Source organism: Thamnophis elegans, chromosome Z, assembly GCF_009769535.1.
Source record: "Thamnophis elegans isolate rThaEle1 chromosome Z, rThaEle1.pri, whole genome shotgun sequence".
Taxonomy (NCBI): domain Eukaryota; kingdom Metazoa; phylum Chordata; class Lepidosauria; order Squamata; family Colubridae; genus Thamnophis; species Thamnophis elegans.
Genome location: NC_045558.1, coordinates 60,163,948 through 60,186,524, shown reverse-complemented (window position 1 = coordinate 60,186,524; position 22,577 = coordinate 60,163,948). Strand labels below are relative to the sequence as shown.

The window sequence follows — 22,577 nt, the reverse complement described above, 5'->3', positions numbered from 1 at the left end:
AGTAAGTTACTGAGAAGAGAAAAAGTGAGGATTGAAGGAAAAGATATTAAGTTACTCTTTTATAAAATGTTAAAAGGTTGCTTTTGTAATCTTTTACGTTATTAAATGTATAAGCCATTATATTCTTGCCTAAAATGTATAATAAGTAACTATGTTATTACTAACTACAAAATATGTTAAGGAAACAGGATAAGATAAAACTCTGTTATCACAGGAGGCTATGTACAAGTTAGATAGGAAGCCATCTGCTCAGACAGTCTCAAGAAAATGTCAAGTTGACCCTTTACAGTATGGAATGACAAAAGAAACCATGTAAATGAATGAGCAGGAAGAGAGGGAGTTTCTGAGGAGTAGAATGTATAAAAGGTATTGTTTGAATGCTATTCTTTGCTCTCCTTGTACTCGATCCACTTGGGAGGAGACTTGGAGGCTGCTTTTGCACACACTTTTTATTTTTTTCTGTAAATAAACCTTTTTGAATTGTGAACCAGACTTATCTCTGTGTTGTGAGGATTTAATAGTTGGGTTTTTAACTCATACTATTGATAGCCCTTGTTACTGAAATTGAAGGATATGTTCTTGTACAGGAACAGGAAGCTCACGTACAAAGAAGATATAAAAGAAAGTATAAAACCCATCCACTCGCAACCCCATTTTGTTCGGCTGACCCAGAATTCTCTTTGTGGTTCTGTTCAATAAACAAATTTTCCAATTAATCTCCATATTGCTTCCAGCTTGGAACTGAAGCAGATAGATTTTCCTTCCAACATGGCATTTGGCTCATTTTTCTCCCTGTCTTAAGAACTCTCCACGTTCCAGACCAGAGCATTCATATTTAAACTGAGGTTTCAATTAGAGGCAGGGTTCTTTTAACTTAAAGCCCCGCCCATTCCTTCCGCTGCTTAAGGATACGGTATACAGCAATCAACCCTCCCTCCTCCTCTAAATCCCGTCAGCTCCGGTGAACAGTCGAATCTCTCTTGCTCCAAAAAGAAGCTCTTCTTCCTCACCAATCGTCTAGCAGCAGCTACAATGTGCGCGCCGTGGGGGAGGGGGCGGTTATCGCTTGTTATTTCTAGTACACGCAGGCGTTGTTTGGCGCGTGCGTGTTCTTTCTTCCATCCCGATGTTTTTGGAGTAAATAGCAAGAGCCTCGCGGCTTGCTTGGACAAAGACTGAAAGATGGCGTGCGCGTTCTCTCCGACTTACTCCTGACTCTCCAGCACCCTCCCTCCCTTTGGAACTGCCGCTATTTTCTGATTGGACCCCTGGTGCCCCGGTCAGCTGTCAGGAATAGTAGAAGCTAAGTCTGCAAGGAGTGCGGAAGGGGGTGAGACAGTCTCAAGGCAGAGGCATATGGTCCATGTACCTATCACGTTTCCTTTAATTCAGTGGTGATAGTCTATAGGCGCATGCTACCAAAGAAGATTCTGATCAAAGCCAGGAAAAATGCAAAACTGCCTCCTTCTATGACAGCTGCCATGCTAATGTAAAGGAAGGCGCAACTGGCTCTTTTATCGGACCAGACACCTTTTGAGACGCTTGCTTTATACGGGAGTTCTCCTCCTCTTGCTGTCGGATATTGGAAGTATTGGACTGGTGCAGACAACTCCAAAGGTTAGAGGGATTCTCCCATTTCCCCCCTCATATCAGCTTAGCTGCCTGAAAATGACAAGCAGCTCAAGATGGTCCACCACTGCTTAGACTTGTGGGCTGGGGACACACAGGGAGATTTTAAGGAATTGTTGAACTAGCTTTTATCTTCAGCTTTCGACCACTTTGCTGAAGAAAAGAGAGAATGGGCTGGAGCTGGGGTTGGTGGAGCTAAGAAATCAGAGAAGTTATCTGATAGCTTCCATTTTGCTGCATCTTTCTTGCATTATGCTGAGGGTGAGCATGGACAACTGTCCACCTCTTTGCTCTCTATCAGTCTCCTTTATTGCAGTGCCTACTGCAGAGAAAGGTGGAAATGTCTGTATGGATGATTTTGATGCAATTGCAACTTGTTCTGCTGAAATATGTCTTACAGAACTGCAAGTAGTATTTCCTTTATAGGTCTTAGGTGGGTCTTGCAAATAAGGTATTTCTAGCTCTGATATAATTCCATAACAGGGTGACTTGAGGGAAATAATGCCATACATTTAATATATAATTTCACAAATTCTTTATTTCTTTATGGAATTTATGTCTTCCCAAAACAGTCTTTACAGATACATGCAATGGTTGTAATAGATTGAAATTATAATTAGAATTGTATGCATATTACTGATTCAAATGCATTGAGATTTATGCATTGAGATCTATGCAGTGAATTGAGTTCTTAATATAGATTCTTAAGATTCACAGAAAGTGATAGAACTAGAATGGGTTATAGCTTTTTTAAAGAAAGGAGCATAGATAATGGATTTTTAAGAAAATAACAGTAAATGTAAATGTGTCAACTTACATTCTATTAATTGTGTACTTAGGTTGTAGTTTTCAACATAGCTTCTAGTTTAGAAATCAGTGCAATAATTTTAGCTAAAATTACACTGATTGGTTATTAGTAGTTTATTGCTGTTTTTCTCCACAGACTTATTGTAATGGCTCCTCTCCTAACTTGAGAAAGTAAAGACTCTTGAAATGAATTATTACGTTTAATCAAGCAGGATGGAAACCACTAGAAGCAAAGCAGCATCTGAAAACCTTTAGGCCATGCAAATGGGATTAAGCTGATAATGATCCCTCACCTTTGTCCGATTGCAAATTCTGCCAATACACAAGTGTGAAGATGCTTCCTTAACTCTTCTGTCCTGGGAGTCAATACAGCACACATTCCCATGGCTATCTCTAGTTAGACATAAAAATTATATATTCCACATGGCTACCATAAACATCCCTCCAGAGATGTTGGGACCTTCAGTCTCCCGGTGACAGGAAAGTTGTAAAGTTGTAAAACTCAGTTGTTTCAGATGTAGCTAATGATTTAACTCAGAGGCTCCCCTCCTCCCAATTGAATGGCAGTATCACTTTTAGGGATCTGACACTTATATAAGTGTAAGGAGGTTACATGAATATAACTTCAAGTACACCTAAGGGCATAGTAAACTTGACTTTATGATGGCATTCAATTTAATTTGTAAGAAGGTATTATATAATAGAAAGCAAAATGTTCAATAATCCTGCTCTGGCTTTTTCTTCTTTCTTTTATCTGATTTAATTTAACCATTAATGTAGCTGGGCCTGGCCAGTAAGCTTATTAATTTACATTTATGGACTAATAAGACTAATGTTTGAGCTTGCAAAGTCATGGAAACATCTGAGTACAAATAATTTTTGCTAAGTACCCATGGATACTGTGAAATTAAATAATATTACAGATTATTGTTACATTATTTTTGCATATAGAACCTTTAAATATTAAAAAGAAGATTAATATTTCTAGTTTACATCAGTGTGAATACTATTTCATGAAAGGAGAACACATAAGATTGTCCTTAACTCCTCCCAACCATTAACTAAATCTGTCCATGTTGCAGCTATGTCAAAATATTTTCCAATTTGTGCTAGCCAATCTGCATTGTCCACTTTGTATGTTATACTTCAATTCCTTATAACTAAAACTATTCACTCTGATTGACTACTGCAACCTGTGGTGGGAATGACCACTCTGCTTTGGTCATTGATATCCAGTGCCATTTTTCTAAAATGGTAGAAAAATAAAAAGCGGAATTTTAAAAAGTTAAATTTACTAAAGACCTGTAATATAACTTTCTTATTCTTATACTTGTTGAAATTGACAAGGATTTCCCACTTTCATCTTTTAATCTTTTAACAGAAAAAAATTGTATTAAAAGGTATGTATATGAAGCTAGACAGTTGTATCAGTCCAGGAGAGGTAAAAAAAATAGGTGAATCAGATAAAGCATTAAATCATCACCATGGCCAAATTTTAGGGAGGGGTTGAAATCTCAAAGAGTAGTGGCAGTCATAGCTATGCTATGAACCATTTGCCCTATTACCTGACCTTGAGGCCCTATGCAAGGTCAGTCATGCTCTAGTCATTATTGCATGTTGCAATAATGAGTTAATTATTGCAACATACTCTATAGGCCGATGGTGGCTAATTTTTTTTCTAATCACGTGCCAAAAGCAGGGGGAGCACAGGGGGGGTCGTGCTTAGGCATGCCCACACCCATAATGCTTTCGGCCCACGATGGACCCATTTTTCACCCTCCCCAGGCTCCAGAGGCTTTCTAGGAGCCTGGAGAGGGCAAAAACAGCCTCCCATGCCCCCCGGAGGCTCTCCAGGGGCTTCAGGAGACTTCCTAAAGGCTCCGGAGGGCAAAAAATGGCCCTACAGGCAACCTGCCCATTCCCAAACTTCCGGTTTGCACTTTGGGTGGTTTTTCCCCTTTGCTAAACCAGGGAGGGGCAAAGCCATGTGATGCACCCAGCCTGTGGGTGCATCACATGGCTTTGCCCCTCCCTGGTTGACACCTCTGCTTCAGAGTATTTAGAAGCTGCAGCTAGTGCAGAATACAGTGGCACATCACAGTCCTAGGGCTGCTTATATAACACTATTACTGCACGAATTACATTGGTAACCAATTTGATTCCGGACCCAACTCATAGTACTTGTTCTTGTTGGTTTTTTTGTGAATTTTTTTTAAATTAGTTTTATTACAGAAAAAGCACACACACACAAAAAGAATCATTTTTCATTACATCTTGTAGAAAGCGTATCCATTGGTCACAAGTACATTTCATGCGTTCCTTCCACAATCACATATAATACATTCAGTTTGAATTATATATGTTAAAAGTTTATATATTTACTATCACCATCCCATCATTTTCATTTAATTAAGATTTCAAGAACACAGCCACCTGCTGGCATTTTATTTTCTTCCCCCAGTCTCAATCAATCTGCCATATCTTTATATCTTTATAACATATTCTAAGAAAAGAGTCAATTAATAGGACATCTAACATTTCCTCTTCCTAACATATCTTTATTATTATTGTAGTTAACTAGAGGTTATTTACTATTTTTCTCTTCTCTCCACCGGCGTAAAGAAGCAACAATCTCTAAACAACAATCTATTAATATGGGTTAACAAAATGACCATTTAAAATCTAAGACAATCTAAAAAATGTTGACATTTCTAGTTGATAATCACCAAAGTATACATTAACATTGCCTTTTGTTTTTGTAGTTAGAAACAGAAAAAAAAAATTGTTTGCTATTTCTAATCCAAATTAGAATTTCTAATTGATAATCACCAAAGTATGCATTAACATTCCCTTTTGTTATTATAGTTAGACGAAGACATAAAAAAACCCCCAATTATTTGCTATTTATGTCACATCACCTCTCATTCTAATCCAAATTATAGCTTCATAACAGGATCTAAACACAAATTTATAAGATTTATAAGCCTTTTCACCAAATCTCAGTTACAATTTGCGGCCTGGTTATTTATCCTAATTAAGGTTATCATTTCATTGTTAATATCATGGTAAATTATATGTTAACGAATAAACATTCAGTGATATCTATAAGAGTCTACAAAATACTAAAGTCCATACTTATTAATCATCAAAAATTAGCTAGTTTTTATCATCAACTGGCATTATCAACCAGTGTCTTTCCAGTAGCAAAATGGTCCTTTCTCTCTCGCCAGCAGTTGTGTCATTTCTCTTATTGGCATCTTTTCAGAGTTTAAAACTTCTCTCCGCACCCTGTAGCTTAAAGGATCTCTCATGTAGTTTCGTTGCTCTTTAATTGTTATTGACATAGGCTTAGCTTTGGTTATCAAACTTGAATATATTTGTCTTCTTAATTCCATCCTTCTCACTCTTTTTTTCCCTCCTGCATCTTGAAGTTGGAGGAAAGGCTCCAAGTTGTCAAAAATACTTTTCCACCTTTCCCTTCTTTTCGCTGACCGCCTTGTTTTCGCAGATTAAGGACTACGTTTTTAACTACTGTGTTGAATGTATGAAGATACAATTGTGAGAGAGAATGCGCCCACTTTTTAATTTAATTAATTTAGTTAATTTTATCACTGTATTGTATTTTTAACGATTATTGTGGGGTGTGTCTGAGTAGAATGCTTGGTTAGTGAATATGATGGACTGGGGGTGTGACCTGGAGGCCCCTCCACTGAGTGCAGAAGCAGAACTGAACGGGGGCCCGGATCCACCCCCCGTCCTAGAGTGAATGGTGTATGTGGCCTGCTGGGAAGAATGGGGGCCATGGGAGAGGGAGGGGGTCGATGGGGAGGGGGGAGGGTTGGAGCATTTCGGTTACAACCAGGAGGGGCAGACATGACGGGAGCTGTAGGGCTAGCCATTACCGGGGAAGAAGGACTCGCTACATTACAGCAATTCCTTGTTCCGGCCCCTCAGGCTCACCTCAAGGACCTGGTGGCAGAGGAGATCAGGGCTCTGGTCTCAGGTTGCTGCTGCTAAATTCCAGGTCTGTTGTGAACAAGGCCCCACTCATTCGGGACTTAATATTAGATGGGGGGGGGGGGCAGACCTGGCATGTGTAACTGAAACCTGGCTGGGCCAAGAGGGAGGAATCCCCCTCTCAGAAATGTGCCCAGATGGGTTCCAGGTGCTTCACCAACCACGACACCAGAAAGGGGTGGGGGAGTAGCAGTTATCATCCGAAAGTCGTTAGTTCCTCGCAGGATCCCTGCCCCAGAGATTGTGGGGTGTGAGTCTCTCCTCTTGAAGGTGGACCTAGGGGTTCAAGTGGGCTTGTTCATGACATACCGACTTCCCAGCTGCGTCACGACAGCCCTGCCTGTGCTGCTAGAGGCAGTAGCCGGGTTGGCGGTGGAGTTCCCCAGACTAATGGTGCTGGGGGGGCTTTAACCTACCGTCTCTTGGCGAACACTCGGATGGGGCACAGGAGTTCATGGCCTCCATGACAATAATGGACTTGACCCAAGTAGTTCGGGGCCCAACTCAGAGCGGGACACACACTCGACCTTGTATGTCTCTCGGGGTGGAGATGTGATCTGGAATTAAGGGGAATAGAAACCTCGCCCTTGTCATGGTCAGATCACTCCTTGCTGAAGCTTGACTTCAGGACACTATTCCCCCATTGCAGGGAGGTGGAACCGATTAAGTGGTTCCGCCCGAGCCGCCTGATGGACCTGATGGGATTTCAGAGGGAGCTTGGAGAGATACCTGACTCCCTTGCCCGAAATCCGACCGAATCCTTAGTCGCTGCCTGGAATGTTGTGACCATGGTATCCTTCTGTGACGTCTGGAGGAGGTGGAAGTGAGAGAAAAAGTTGATTTGTCTCAGCTACTATTATTTTATTTATGTATTCTTAAATTATTAAAACCAAATTGGAATACTGTAGCAAAATACTTTAAATTGCAACTGTGGTTCAATAAATACATGCTAAGAGATTTAAAGATACAGTATCTAAATAAATGAATTTAATGAATGTGTAAAGTAATTTAAATATAACAATGCTGTTCCTTATCCTAAATTAAATATTGGAACATATCAAGAAATATTGGTTTCAGATGAAAATTTATAATCTAGGTCAAGGGTGTCAAACTCGCAATGACACATTGTCACATGACATATTATAACTTTTCCCCCTTCACTAAACCAGGGTGAGCATGGTCAGTGCATGACACATCTGGCCCATGGGCCACGAGTTTCATACCTCTGATCTAGGTGAAACTGAGTAAAACATTAATTTCAATAAGACAAATTTTAACATACCTTTTAATTTTTTACCATATCTTAAGTTTTTTTGTGAAAACAAATTATTCTGGCTAATAGAAAGAAAATGCCAGGCATGCCTCCTTCAATATCCAAGAAAGAAAAATCTCAACTCCATTTGAATAGAGATAAAGTACTGTTTATGTTTACCCAGCACCCTTCCCCCAATTCCCCAATCCTATGTCCAATCTGCAACTCCCTAAGGTGTCATGTGGGGTGCATCTTCAAAAAACCTCATCAAGTTGGTATGTGAGATGGCTGACCTTGACCAATTTCAAACACAGACCATCAGCATACGCAGAAGATGGTGAGAACAAAACTCCCTTCTTCATAACTCGTACAGCACCAGTAATTCCCCCTCCCAAATATCTCAAGCCCCCTCCCTCCGTTTCTTTTTTTAGATTAAAGTTTTTTATTTTTCCATTTTCATAATATATAATCACATGTATACATAATATACACAATATATAAAGCATATTACATAACCAACATCATATTGTATTGTTAAATATTTACATTAATTCATCTTATCAACAACTCCCCAAAACCAATTATTGGCTCTTCTGCTCTCCATACACCATATTTGTGCTTTGTCCATCACTTTCTTCTCCCTCTCTCCTCTCCCTCCCTACCTCCTTTCTTCCTTCTGTCCTTTTCTTCTCAACTTCCCTTTCCTGTCTCCTTCTCCTCCCTCCCCTTATCACTCCTCATTTCTCTCCTCCTCTCCCCCCCTTTGCCCTCTCTCCTTTCCCTCTCTTCTTCCCTCTACTTGCTTTCTCCTCTACTTCCCACTCTTCATCTCATTTATTTGGTGTATTTCGGCTTCTGAGCAAGCTCCCTTTTAGGTTGATGCTATTTATAATTATTTTTCAATATGCATATTTAATTTTTCTCCTATTTTTTAATAAAAAAGTGATATAAAGAAAAGTATACATATATAGTCATTGTGTTTTTAAACCCCCCCCCCCAACCTAATTTTGTTCAAGATGTAGACCTGGTTACAATGCCCAGCTATTCTCATCATTATCTTTATATTCATTCTTACATGCCCCCAATTTGTGATTCTGTCTTTTTATCACAATAGTTTTCCATTGTATGTAGATTTCATATTCCTTCTCTATTTTTCTATACCTTGAATTAGAATACCCTTAGTTATCTCGAAATGACAATCTTTGCTGTTCAGTATTCATTACACTTCCCTTAATGTATTATATAAAGTAACAAGTGGTAAATATCTCACTTTGTTCATCATCTTTTTTTTTTATAGAATTTTTTTTTATTTTTGTTACATAGACAACATAATCACATAACAATAGAAAAAGAAAGACAGAGAAAAGAGAAAAAAAAAGAAGAAAAAAAGGAAAACAAAGCCCATCATCCCATGCAGTATGTCATTTAATTACAGGTGTTTTAACCTTTATCATTCTTATACATTCATTGTTTCATTTAATAAATTATAATTTAGTATCGTTTCTTATTCCCCTGCCTGTAGCAATCCATCCCTACTACGTTTCCCCCCATACACACACCCCATATCTCTCTGTTATATATTTGATAGAAACCACAATAGCCTAGGATTAAAAAAAAAAAAGGAAAAAGGAAAAAACACACAAAAATAAAAAGACCCCCCCCCCCATCATCACATGCAGCATGTCGTTTGGTTACAAGTGTTTTAACATCTACATCTTCAAATAATATTTACCATCTCAAATGTTTCATCTAGTATAACTAAAAGCCTCATTTTCATTCTAGAATATATATTCAGTTAACATTATCTTTATTTTTCCCCAGAAAGTATACTTATATTCATTATTGTCCTTGCATTTCATACCTTCAAACAGAGATCTTATTCCTTCATTTTTCAACAGGACGTCGCTGCCTATATATACCAGTTTTCATTTGTTCCCTTATTAAAATTGCTTATCAGCAGCGAAATATCATTATAAGTTCTTAACATTATACATTATATCACCAGACCTTATATTAATTCTTCATTGTATCATTGTTAGATTATTTCACAGCATAATTATATCATCATTCTCTTTCTTCAATTAAAGCATAAGTATATCATTTTTCATTTCCAAGGTTTTTTTTCCCCCTAGCCACCGATAAAACAAATCCCATATCTTATAAAATTGCTCATCCTCTTGCTCTCTAATTTCAAATGTCAATTTACTCATTTCAGCACAGTCCATTATTTTTCGGATAACTTCTTCCTGTTTTGGTATTGTTTCGTTTTTCCAGTTTTTTGCAAATACAATTCTGGCAGCTGTTAACACATTTACCATCAAATATTTTAAATCTTTGTTGTATATTTCTGGTATGATCCCCAATAAAAAGACCTCTGGTTTAAAGTCTATTTGTTTGTGTGTCATTTTTTCCAACCACATGTGGATTTTAGTCCAGTATCTTTTAGCTTCAGTGCAAGTCCACCACATGTGGTAGTATGAACCAGGTATCTGGTGACATTTCCAACACTTTTCTGATTTATTCTTGAACATTCTTGCGATTCTGGTTGGGGGTAGGTGCCACCTGTAAAACATCTTATACAAGTTTTCTCTATATGCAGTAGACATTGTCATTTTATAGTTTTGAGACCATAATTTCTGCCAATTCTCTAAGTCAATCCCATACCTAAAGTTTTTTCCCCAAGCTATCATAGTTTCTTTAACTTGTTCTTCTTGCAATTTAAACTCCAATAAATATCCATATAGTTTTTAATTACTTTTTCATCAGTGCCTGTTAAAATTTTGTCTAACTCAGTCATTTTATTATAAAGACCTTTAGTTTTTCTATCTTCATTATATCAAGATTGTATCTGTACATATGAATACCAGTTCATTTCTATCCCTTCTTGTTTCAACTCTTGAATAGATTTGAGCTCACCCTCTGCATTCAGTAATTCTATATATCTAACTGTTTGTTCCTTTTTATATATTATTGGATATGAAAAAGCTTCAATTGTTGATATCCAAACTGGAATTTTCAAATAGTGTAATCTTTTTACCTTTTCCCAGTTTAATAGCATGGCCTCCCTTATGTAATGTCTTGTAAAGTAACCATGTGATTTAGTTCCCTTATACCATAAGAAAGTATGCCATCCCAACAATAAGTCGTGACCTTCTACATTCAATAGTCTAGAGTTTTTTAATATATATCCACTCCTTAATCCACATCAAGTTTGTTGTTGTATAGTTCCCAATCAGGTAGCCCAAATCCTCCTCTAGATCTAGCATCTTGTAGTAATTTAAGTTTTATTCTGGCTTTTTTCCCTTGCCAAATAAATTTCAGAACTATTTTATTTAGATCTTGAAAAAAGTCCTTACCCAATCTGATTGGGATTGTCTGAAACAGGAATAGAATTCTAGGTAGAATGTTCATTTTAATTGTAGAAATTCTTCCCATCATTGATAAGTGCAAATTTTCCTATTTCTCCAAATCAATTGCTATTTGTCGTTTTAGTCTGGTATAGTTATCCTCCTTAAGAGTGCTACATCTAGGTGATAGGTATATCCCCAAATATTTAACCTTACTTGTATTTTGAATCTGCAACGTTTCTGACAGCTCTTCCTTTTGTTTTGTTGGGATATTCTTCGTCATGATCTTTGCTTTGTCTTCGTTTATTTTCAAGCCTGCTACTTCTCCATATTCCTCTATTATTTCTAGCAATTTGGGTGCTGTTTCTAATGGATCTTCAAGAATAAAAACTAAGTCGTCTGCAAACGCTTGTAGTTTATACTCTTCTCTCTTAATTTTCATTCCTCTTATTTCTTCTTCTTCTCTGATCTTTCTGTTTAAGACAGTGATGGGCAACCTTTTTGGCGTGGTGTGTCAAAAATCGGCAAAAAATCGAGCATAACTCGCGTTGTGTGTCACTTCGAGAAAAACATAATTTTGCGCAATTTATAGTTTAAACTACAAAAATGTATAATTGCAATATATAATTGTATTTAATAAACCAAAAACAAATTATTTAACATACCTGCTTAGTAACTTCTTTGTTCATCAGTCGATTTCGTATGTTGCCCTTGATATTATTGAACTTGTTTGGGGTGCCGTGAACCAGGGCTGTGGAGTTGGCTGCTTCCAGCTCCACGTCCTCATCAACATGCCGCTCCAGCCCGCCCCAAGAGAACTCAGATATTCTCTTAATAATTGCATATTTATTCTGCATATCATGAAATAGAACTGGCGCACATCTTAGGAGAGTTTCTTTAATAAATTCTCCCTCATTAAGCGCTTTTGCATGCTGAGCTATGGAGTGAGCAATGCTCAAACTTGCAGAGTTTAAATTTGTAGAGCCTTTCATAAATAAACAGCGCACTGTTCCCGCGCTCCTCTCCTGCGGGTCCTCCCTCGCCGCGCTGATGACGTGTGTGCGCATGGCACGCACACCTTACCAGCAGCCCCTGCGCTCAGAAAGGGGCGGCGGTGATACAGTAAGTGAGTGTGGGCGGGGGAGATCACACGTCCCGCCCCCCCGTTCCTCCAGCACAGATTCTTTCATCCTCAGCGGCCGTGCAGGAGCCGAGGATGAATCGCATGAAATCCTGTGCGTGTCACCCCAAATGGCTACGCGTGTCAGCACTGACACGCGTGTCATAGGTTCGCCATCACTGGTTTAAGACCTCTAGTGTTAAGACAAAAAGTAGTGGTGATAGTGGGCAGCCTTGTCTCGTACCTCTCTTTATTTCGATCGGATCTGTTAGTTCTCCATTTACCATTATCTTTGCTTCTTGTTTCCAATATATCATTCGTATAGTTTGAGTGAATTTCTTGCCAAAATTCATCTGCTCCAGTTGCAAAAACATAAATTGCCAATTCACATTGTCAAAAGCTTTCTGCGCATCGAGAAACATCAGTGCCATTTGCTTTTCAGGATGGGCCTCATAGTATTCCAAAGTATTCAAAATCATTCTCATATTGTCTTTAATTTGTCTTTTAGGTAAGAAGCCATTTTGATCTGAATGGATGAAGCCATTTAAATATTTTTAAGTCTCTCAGCTAGTATAGATGCAAATAGCTTGCAGTCTGAATTTAATAAAGAGATTGGTCTATAATTCTTGATTTGTGTTAAATCGGTCTCTTCCTTGGGTAGTAGTGTGATATACGCTTCTGACCATGACTTCAGTATTTTGCTCTCAGACATCACTTCATTCATGACTTGTAGGAGTGGGAAGGTCAGTGTTTCTTCAAATGTTCTGTAAAATTCCACCGGTAGTCCATCTGGTCCTGGAGCTTTCCCATTGTTTTGTTTTTTAAGTGCCTCTGTTAGCTCCATCATTGTTATTTTACTTTCTAACATTGTTCTAGTTTCGTCTGATACCTGAGGGAGATTGGCTTCTTGTAAGTACTTTTTAACTTGTCCCTCCTCCACCTTCTCTTGTTCATAGAGTTTAGCATAGTAGTCTTGTATAATATTTTTTTTCTCAATATTTCCATACTGGATTTCTCCTTGTTTATCTCTTAGTTGAAATATTTTCTTTGTTTCTCTCTCTTTTTTCAGCTTATATGCCAACCACCTGCCTGGCTTATTCACATTTTCAAAATAATTCTGTTTGGCACCTCTAATTTTTTGTGCCAGTTCTTCCTTTTCTAATAGGTCCATTTTGTGTTTAATTATGTCCATTTTTATTTTAACATCTTTTTTTTTGTGGTGCTCTCTGTAGTTCTCTTTCAAGTATTTTATAGTCGTTATCTAAAGCTTTATGCATTTGTCTTTTCTTTAAGTTTCTCTTCTTTGTGTAGTCTATTGTCAAACCTCTGATAACAGCCTTCATTGTATCCCAGAGATTCTGCAACGATGTATCTTCTTTCCTATTTTCTTTAAAGAAAAGGACTAGCTCTTTTTCCATTTTTTGTACAAACTCTTTTTCTTTCAATATAGTATTATTTAGTGTCCATCTAGATCTTGCCCTTTGGCCTTTCCATTTAATTAAAATTGGATTGTGGTCCGCCCAGGTACTTGCTCCAATCTCAATGGAACTCAACTCTGCTGAGGCCAATATCATATCTATTCTAGAAAATGATGAATGTCTGTTTGAGAGAAGGTGTATTGTTCTTTTTTAGCATTTCTGTCTCTCCATATATCTTTTAGATTTACTTCATCTGTCATCCTAAAGAAGGATTTCGGCAGAAGCTTCCTATTTAATTTTTTTGTTTTATGTGTTTTATAGTCCATATTTTGATTCACAATGCCATTAAAGTCTTCCATCATACAAATATCAGCATAGTCTAGTTCCAAAACTTTTTTGTGTAGTTTTTTGTAAAATTCATCTTGTTTTTCATTAGGGGCGTAGATTCCAATTAGGAGTGTTTTTTTAGTATCCATAATTTCCACCATCAAGATTCTTCCCTCTTCCTCAACATAGACTAGTTTTGCTGGAATGTTGCCTTTAATATAAAAGACCACTCCTCTTTTCTTGCAATTCGCCAATGATGAAAACATTTTCCCAAGCTTTGGTTGAGTTAATAAGTGTTCATATTTCTTTTGAATATGTACTTGTAGACAAATTATGTCAAGTTGTAATTTCTCTAATTTATAAAATATTTTCTTTCTTTTAATTACCGAATTAAGTCCATTAATGTTAATTGTAATCATTTTTCTTCCTTCCATGTTTATACTTTATATACAGGATTTATCGTTCTAGTGGATCTGGGTTCTCGTTTTTCTTTACGGCTTCCATCCCCCGTCACCCCTTCTTTCTCACTTCCACCTACTGCTCCTTCTATCTTTTCAGTCGCGGTTGCAAGTGGTTCCAGTATTTGTACCGCTGAGTCATCTTTCCCAGCTTTCTCAGCCATTTCTCTAAAGTATTCTTCGTAGAAAGCTTCTGCCTTCTCAATTGTATCTATCCTGTGTCTTTGTCCTTGCCATGTACATAGTAAACCTTCCGGTATGAGCCATCTGTAATTAACACCTTTTTTTATCAATACTTTGGTCAGAAATTGGTATTCTCTTCTCTCTCTCACCTCTCTCGGAATTTGTTTGAGAACTACACTCTCCTTACCTTTATATTCTAATTTTCTATCTCTCAATTTCTGTAAGATTTGTGATTTAATTGTTTTCTTAGTAAATCTTACATGCACTTCCCTTGGGAGAGCATTTCTCATTGCATATCTTGTGTATACTCTAAAACGTTCGTCTATAGTTTCTATTATTTTGTCCTGGGACATCTCCAGAACATCTATCAAAATATTTGAAATTATCTGAACTAAGTCCTCTCCTTTCTCTTCTTCTATGTTTTGAAATCTTAAGAAGAATTCAGACCTATCCATCTCCCATCTTAATATTCCACTGCTCTCTCTTTCTACATCACTTAGTCTGGTCTCTAGCTTCTCAGTTTTCTTCTCTCCTTCTTGGATTTTGTTTTCAATTTTTGAATCCTGTCTTCATATTTCACCATCCAGTTGTGCATACTTTCAACTTTCCCTTCCATTTTATCAACTTTTTGCACTATGCTTTGATTTTGTTGTTCCATTATCTCCATTTTTTTCCCATACTCTCAAACTTCTTTACAAGGATGTCTAACTTATCATCTTTACTGTCAATTCCTGCTTGCATTTTCTGCATCATTTGCATAAGTGTTTCAAAGTTTGCTTCCTTCTCTTTTTCATGCTGGGGCATTGTCTGTGTTGTCCTCTGGCCTCCCACAGGTGAGGAGGTGGAGGTTGATGTAGAGCCAAAAGCAACTGTTTTTCTACTCATAGCCAATTAGTATTAGAGAGTGGAAGGTTATAAGTACAATGGGTGAGGTATGTAGGGGACACAAGGGAGAAGGGGGAGAGATGAGGAAAGGGAGGGAGAGAAAAAGGAAAAGAGAGAAGGGAAAAAAAGAAAAGAAAAAAGAAGGGACTCTTCCAACTATTTTGTTCAGAATTTAAAGTGAGCCATCTATTGATGTCCCAATTTCTTCAAAAGAGAAAGAAATACAGAAAGAATACAAAAGAGGATATAAAATAAAGAAAGAAACCCCCCTCCAAAAAAGAAAAGGAGGGGTGCTTCAGGCTACAAGTGGGAAAAAGAAAAAAAAGGTGTAAATAGTCAAAAGGTCAAAAAGAATGATCCAAAGGTTAGAAGGAATGATCAAAACAGAAAAAAGGTGTAAAAAATCAAAAAGTCAAAAAGAATGATCAAAAAAGAAAAAATCAATGTCAATATCTCCGCAGCAGGATGGTGTGAAAATGGTATTGAGAGATGAAAGGATGCCACCAAGCTAAAACAGATGGTTTTTTCGGACTCTTCCCCCCCCCAAGATAAAAGTCTTTCCAAGGTCATTCTCAGCTCTATTGTTTAGTCTAACAGAGATCCAGCTGTGTAAATAAAGCTTTCAAATGAATTACAGGGGGGATTTTGATAACAATAGTTCAAGTCCACTAGATGGCAGTGTTAGCTTGTACTTTGTAGTTTGTAACTTGCATTAGCTTTGTTAAGCTAATTAAGCTCTTTGTTAAGACTTCCGTAGCAATTGCTAATTACTAATTGTTAAAATACAGCCAAAAAGCTAAAGGAAAACAAAAAAACAGATCTTCAAAGCACTTTAGGTTTAAATTCAATGTCCCCACTAGGTTCAAAGTTAGAAATATCGACAGCAAAAAAGAAGAGCACAAAAAGCCGATTTAAATTACAAGAAAGTCCAGCCCGGCTTCCAAAGATAAAAAGAAGGAACAGAAAAATGATCTTTCAATCGGCAACATTTATCCTCGCCGCTTTTCTCACTAGTCAGCCTTATTTTAAACTAGGTTTCCAAATTTAGAGTGTTCTCTTTCCAACAACAAAAAAAAGATTTAAAACTCACACCAAACGACATGTTCATATCCACTCTCTCTCTAGGCTTCCGCAGTTTCAATCAGCTTCGGCTGATCCGGAAATCACTGGCAAAGAGGGCTTTCCTTAGGTTCCCAGAGATTTTGCGAACATCTCTGGGACCACTGGAGTTCCCTCTAACTTTCACTGTCTCTCCGGGACAGCTTAGATCCAAAAAGGATCGTCCAAATGACCCGGTGTAGATGGTCTCTCAGGAGCTGCCTGAAAGTCCGTCTTCTCACTGCTAAGCCCCGCCTTCTTCCCCGATACAAGAGCTTCTTGATTGCCAGACACTTCTTGTAAGTCCCTTGTTCATCATCTTAAAGATTCTATATATGTCCATGTTACATAGATTATGACCCATGCTTAGTTGTCCTATTGTCATATTCACTCAATTCACAACTCAATTTAATTATAGTATAATCTTTATTGACATTGTACTTAAATACAATGAAATTAGTTATTATCATGTTAAAAAGGTAAATCACAAACTTCTGCTTTACAAACTCCCCATATCAGTTTCATATTTATCCATATTCCATATATTTTAACTTTTATTTAGTTATCTTTCCATTATCATGTTCAACCAAATAGCAACGCCATTTTATTATCATATTTAGGAATAAAATTCTTATCTTAACTTTATATTTTCCCATATAGTAGTTTCTAATTATCTGTTTTTTTCCTGGTAAGTCTTTTGTCCCACTTTTCTGTTCCTGTCTTCTCCCTTTTCTTTATTTTAACAGTTCCACTCCCTTCAAGTTTCCCCAGGTGATCAAGTGAATAATTTTTATTCCTCTTTTTTCGGGGGTAACCTCCTGCTTCAATTTTCCTTATACCACTAACAGCCTCCAAGATTGCTTTTGTCAGCTTTATTTTCCCTTTTAACTTTAACTTTAATAGGATTTGTATGCCGCCCACTCCCTTGGGACTCTGGGCGGCTCACAACAAAGCAAAAACATTTAAAAGATACAATATTAAAATTAATACAACATCCATTTCATGAAGTGGGGCTGGAAATTAATCAACAGCCCCAGGCCTGCCAGAACAGCCAGGTCTTGGTCGCTTTACGGAACGCCGGGAGAGTGGTGAGTGTCCGGATCTCTGGGGGTAGCTCGTTCCACAAGGCCAGTGCAGCTACAGAGAAGGCCCTCCCTCAGGGAGCCACCAGCCGGCATTGTCCGGTTGACGGCACCCGGAGGAGGCCCAACCTGTGTGATCTTATTGTTCGTTGGGAGGTGAATGGCAGGAGGCGGTCTCTCAGGTAGCCAGGTCCAATACCGTGTAGGGCTTTAAAAATAACGACTAGCACCTTGAAGCGGGTCTGGAGACCGATGGGAAGCCAGTGCAGCTCACAGAGGATAGGTGTAACATGGGTGTATCTAGATACACCCATTATCGCTCGCACGGTTGCATTCTGGACCAGCTGTAGTCTTCGGACACTCTTCAGGGGCAGCCCCATGTAGAGAGTGTTACAGTAATCCAGACTTGAGGTGACGAGGGCGTGGGTGACCATCTGAAGTGCCTCCCGGTCCAGATAGGGTCGCAACTGGTGCATCAGGTGAACCTGGGCAAAGGCCCCCCTGGTCACAGCCAACAAATGGTGTTCTAACATCAGCTATGGGTCCAGGAGGACACCCAAATTGTGAGCCCTCTCCGAGGGGCGAATAACTTCGCCCTCCAGGCTAAGAGGTGGAATGTCAGGACCATCCTTGGGAGGCAACATCAATAGCCACTCGGTCTTGTCTGGATTGAGTGCAAGCTTGTTCGCTCCCATCCAGACCCTGACAGCCTCCAGGCACTGGCACATCACTTCAACTGCTTCACTGAGTTGGCACGGGGCGGACAGATACAATTGAGTATTGTCCGCATATTGATGATATTTAATCCCGTGCCGGCGTATGATCTCACCCAGCGGCTTCATGTAGATATTGATCAGGAGGGAGGATAGGACCAAACCCTGCGGCACCCCATATTTGAGAGGCCTAAGGGTTGATCTCTGTCCCCCAACCAATAGCAACTGCGACCTGTCTGAGAGGCAGGAGGAGAACCACCTTAGAACGGTGCCTCCCACTCCCACCTCCCGTAACCGTCACAGAAGGATACCATGATCAATGGTATCGAAGGCTGCTGAGAGGTCAAGAAGCACTAGGATAGAGGAATGACATCTATCCCTGGCCCGCCAGAGATCATCAGTCAGCATGACCAAAGCAGTTTCGGTGCCGTAACCAGGCCTGAAACCCGACTGAAAGGGATCCAGATAATCTGTTTCATCCAAGGTTCATCGAAGTTGAAAGGCCACCACCTTCTCAACAACCTTCCTCATGAATGGGAGGTTGGAGACTGGACAATAGTTGTTCAAAATGGCTGGATCCAGAAAAGGTTTCTTAAGGAGGGGTCTCACCACCGCATCCTTTAGGGGGTGTGGGAAGGATCCCTCCCGAAGAGAGGTGTTAACAATCCTCTGGAGCCAGCCACATGTCACCTCCCTGCTGGCTGAGACCAGCCAGGAGAGACACGGGTCCAGTAAACAGGTGGAGGCACTCACCGCTCCCATGGCCTTGTCCACTTCCTCAGGAGTGACAAGTTGAAACTCGCTCCATAAAATCCGATCAGGACCTTCCCCCGGCACCTCGGCTGGTACCGTCCAAGTGGAGTCCAGGTCCGTCCGAATCCGAGCGATTTTATCCGACAGAAACTGAACAAATTCCTCAGCTCTACCCTGTAGAGGTTCGTCCGCATCCCTCCCTTTCAAGAGGGAGGGGGTTATCCTAAACAGGGCAGCCGGGCGCGATTCTGCAGATGCGATAAGAGCAGAAAAATGCACACATTTTGCCACCCGTATCGCTACTAGATAAGTCCTAACAAAGGCTATTAATTGTGTTCGGTCGGATTCAGAGTTACTAGCCCTCCAACGTCGCTCTAGGCGTCTCTTTTGGTGCTTCATCTCCCGGAGTTCCTCGGTAAACCAAGGAGCCCTCCTGGATCCACTGCCGCAGAGAGGCCATAAAGGCGCAATCCAGTTTAGAGCCTCCGCCGCCACTATATTCCAAGCAACGACCAAGGACTCCACCGGATTGTGGGCCAGAGAGTCAGGTATCTCACCAAGTGCTGTCAGAAATCCCGTAGTGTCCCTCATGTTCCTGGGGCGGAACCACCTAATCAGTTCCAGACCTGGAACTTGGGAGTCCTCCTGGACCCACAGCTGACCTTTGATCACCACCTGTCGGCTGTGACCAGGGGGGCATTTGCCCAGGTTCACCTGGTGCACCAGTTGCGACCCTACCTGAACCGGGAGGCTCTCACAACAGTCACTCGTGCCCTTGTGACCTCAAGGCTGGAATACTGCAACGTGCTCTACATGGGGCTGCTCTTGAGGAGCATCCGGCGACTTCAGCTAGTCCAGAATGCGGCCGCGCGAGCGATTGTGGGTACACCTCGGTTCACCCACATAACACCTATCCTCCGCGAGCTGCGCTGGCTACCTGTTGATCTCCGGGTGGGCTTCAAGGTGCTACTTACCACCCATAAAGCCCTTCATGGTAGTGGATCTGGGTACTTGAGAGACCGCCTCCTGCCAATCACCTCCTCGCGACCAATTAGATCACATAGATTAGGCCTCCTCCGAGTTCCATCTGCCAGTCAGTGTCGACTGGCGACTACGCGGAGGAGAGCCTTCTCTGTAGTAGCTCCGACCCTTTGGAACGATCTCCCCGTGGAGGTCCGTACCCTCACCACCCTCCAGACCTTCCGCACAGCCCTTAAAATCTGGCTATCCCGTCAGGCCTGGGGCTAGATTGTAATCCGTCCCCACCCGAATGATGAATGTTGTGTTCTATTTTTAATTATGTATTGTTTTTATGTCTCACTGTTGTATCCCCTTTCCCCATGAATTGTAAGCCGCCCTGAGTCTCCTCAGGGAAAAGGGCGGCCTATAAATAAATTTTCCAATTTCCAATTTCCCCCTCCCTACAGTGGGGGATTGGTTTCCGAAAATCGAGCCTCACCAGGAAGTGATCTGACCATGACAGGGGCAAGATCTTAGTGCCCCTCAAACCTAGATCACATCTCCACTGCTCCGAGAGAAACACGAGGTCTAGCGTGTGACCTGCTGTATGAGTCGGACCCTGAATTACCTGGCTCAAGTCCATGGCTGTCATGGAAGCCATGAACTCCCGTGCTCCATCAGAGCATTCGCCGAGCGATGGCAGGTTGAAGTCCCCCAGCACTATAAGCCTGGGGAATTCAACTGCCAGCTTGGCTACTGACTCGAGGAGCACATGTAGGGCTGTTGTAATGCAGTTGGGAGGTAGGTACGTTAGTAACAACCCCAATTGACCCCCAAGGTCCAACTTCACCAGAAGGGACTCACACCCAACAATCTCCGGAGCAGGGATCCTGCGAGGAGCTAAGGACTCTCGGATGACTGCCACTCCCCCACCCCTTATCTGGTGTCGCAACTGATGGAGCACCCAAAACCCTTCTGGGCACATTTCAGTGAGTGGGACTCCTCCCTCATGGCCCAGCTAGGTTTTGGTAATACATGCCAGGTCTGCCCCCTTGTCTAATATTAGGTCCCGGACGAGGGGAGCTTTATGAACCACAGACCTGGCATTTAGCAACAGCAGCCTGAGACCAGGGCCCTGAGAACTCTCGCCATCTGGTCCTGGAGTGGAGCTGATAGGGCCGGAAGGGGGGATCGCTGTAACGTAGTGAACCCTCCTTCCCCGGTAATGGCTAGCCCTATAGCTCCCGTCGAACCTGCCTCTCCCAACAATGACTGGGATGCATCGGCCCATCCCCGCACCTGTTGGCCCCACTTCCCTTCCTGTGGCCTCCGTTCTCCCCGGCAGGCCATTTAAACCACACATTCTGGGATGAGAGGTGGGTCCAGGCCCCCATCCACTTCTGCTTCTGCATTCAGTGGAGGGGGCACCAGGCCGCACTCTCAATCCCCCCATACATACCAAGCTAGCATTCTCCACATGCTAGCTTATTGGGACACCTCCCGTTTTCACAATTTCCCCATACTATTGTTGGGACCAAAGGAGTTTTTTTGTCTGCTTTTTATTTCCCTCCGCTTCTACCCCTTCAAAACCTTGCCCCCCCTTCTTCTTTGAGTTCTTTAGCTATCTGCTTCTCTGGATTCAAAATTCTAATTAGGCTTGATTTTACTGATTCATGTATATTCTTTAAAATTCCACATAGTTCTTCAAATTCCCAGTTTTCCATGATGTCCAGTTCCAAAGTTACAGTTAATTATATGGTTATGCAGTTCTTATTTCAGAGTTCTGTTCACCTTATGTTTGTCTTCTTCAGTTGCTATGGAGAAAAACAATGGTGGCCATCTTAGTCTATTGTTCTACTTTAATGTCCAGATCCAAAATTGCAGTTAGTTATACAAATCCCACTTCAAGACTCTGGACCACCTTAAATTCAAACCAGGAGAGAAGCTAGGGCCATCTTACTCTTTTGCCAAGCAAAGAAAAGGAAGGAGAAGAAGAAAGCAAAATAAAATAAAAAAACCTTTGTATTTCCCGGTTTGGATTCTGTTATTATTCTATTATTATTCTTTCCCTTACCATGTCCAGTCTCTTATAGTTGCTCGCAATACATCACTTGAAGACAGGCTTGTGATTGACAATTGTACTTTCCAAAGTTCTGATTTATGGTAGTTAGCTAATTAAAACCTCCTGCACAAAGTTAGATTGATTTGATTTGATTTGATTTGATTTCATTTGTATGCCGCCCTTTTCCCTAAGGGGACTCAGGGCGGCTCACAGCTCAAAAAGGGAAGGGGGGATACAGACAATTTAGTAACAACACAAAACAATACATAATTAAAAAGAACAACAGTCATACCATTCGAACTAGGGGCAGCGAATCTTTAGCCCCAGGCCTGTCGGAACAGACAGGTTTTAAGGGCTATGCGGAAGGCCTGGAGGGTGGTGAGGGTACGAATCTCCACGGGGAGTTTGTTCCAAAGGGTCAGAGCAGCCACAGAGAAGGCTCTCCTCCGGGTAGTCGCCAGTCGAC

General features: G+C 40.7%; 1 protein-coding gene across 4 annotated transcripts in view; it reads left to right on the top strand.

The window, feature by feature from the left end:
• Positions 1-957: 957 nt before the first annotated feature.
• The window catches only part of MYRIP (myosin VIIA and Rab interacting protein), a 184,049-nt gene continuing 162,429 nt past the window's right edge, over positions 958-22,577 (top strand). For all 4 annotated transcript variants that reach the window (XM_032237120.1, XM_032237122.1, XM_032237121.1 and 1 more), the window contains exon 1: positions 958-1,617. The gene's annotated coding sequence lies outside the window, so the exon portion shown is untranslated. The remainder of the gene's footprint in view (positions 1,618-22,577) is intronic.